Below are 1,389 nucleotides of genomic sequence, written 5' to 3' on the forward strand. Positions count from 1 at the left end.
AAGAGTGTCTTCCTGCAACTACCTGGAGGTGTGGAGAGGTCATAGGTTTTTATTCAATGTGCATATTGCTATTGAAGTTAGGAAGCTTAAGGTCAAGATCGGCTTTTATTTTAAACAACACTGGTGTATTTTTACCTATTAAGCGATACTGGATATACTTCCAGCTTATCTGCACCTTTTTCGGTCTCAGCTCTGGTGGTTCCCAGCTGCTCTCTTCCAGGTGGTTACTTTTTAATGCACCTCGAATTTGTACATTGTTTTTATCCTGTGAATGGATTTTTTTTTTTTTTTTTTTTGGTTTATTGTTTTGTTGAAAAACAGATCTTGATCTCAATGGGACTTCCTCAGGAAATAAAGGTTAAATAAATATAAATATTGCAATGAGCCAGTGGATCAAAGATGCCTTTAACAGTACTGGATTTGTTAAGCGTTACATTTTGGACTGTCAAAGTTAAAACTCTTCCATATCTATGACAAAAGCCACCACTTTTTAAAAACAGATAAACATAAATTAATTAGAAAATGACAGAAAATTATTAAATGTGGAGACAGAGACATGTGCATTACTGTTTTGTATAAGATTCCTTTCTTGGGTTTCCTTGCTGAGCTGCAGTGGAGGGAAAGAAGTGCATACTAAAAAGCTAATTTTGTAAGAAGATCACATGATTTATCTAACTCCAGTGGGTCAAGCCTGATGTCACTGTAGCTAAAGATGAACTTTGAATTTTTCCACAGAGTTGTGCTAAGAAGCAGTCATTTCACAGCTGGTAAGTACAAAAGGCTGGGATGACTGCATGACCAAAGAAATCTAAACCTGCCATTTGAAACATAAAGCAAGTTCTAAATGCCTTCAAAATATAACACTATTCTTTAATAATAACTTATTACCTAATGTAAAGAAAACAAATGTCCTGTTGTCTTATTGTGAAACTACTTACAAGTTACATATTATCACACATGATAGCTGTGTGAAAATGTATGTCATCAAGATTACACAATACTGTACTGTATGTGGGAGATGCCTAAAAGTGGTCCAAGCATCAGCCCACTGTTGTCTGTGATGTGCTTGATGGACACATCTGGATGCCTCCTGTATCTGAAGTGAAGGAAAATAGTGTTGCATCACAACTGGATAATTTGCTCATTTTTTCCTAGTACTGATTTTAAATCAGATCTTAAACCGGCTAAACTGTGGATTGACATGATTTCCAAAACTACACAAGCAACAGACTGAACAGTAATCAAAGCCTAAGGCCCTGTGCAACCTTTAATCATGACTGCAGGACTTCATGCCGGATCTCATGATGTATCGCGGTAATACTATACACGGGTATTGAAACACTTCGAGTGGGGAACAGATTCGACCTGACCCGAGCTCACGGTAACAGG

Source organism: Monopterus albus, unplaced genomic scaffold, assembly GCF_001952655.1.
Source record: "Monopterus albus unplaced genomic scaffold, M_albus_1.0 scaffold96.1, whole genome shotgun sequence".
Taxonomy (NCBI): domain Eukaryota; kingdom Metazoa; phylum Chordata; class Actinopteri; order Synbranchiformes; family Synbranchidae; genus Monopterus; species Monopterus albus.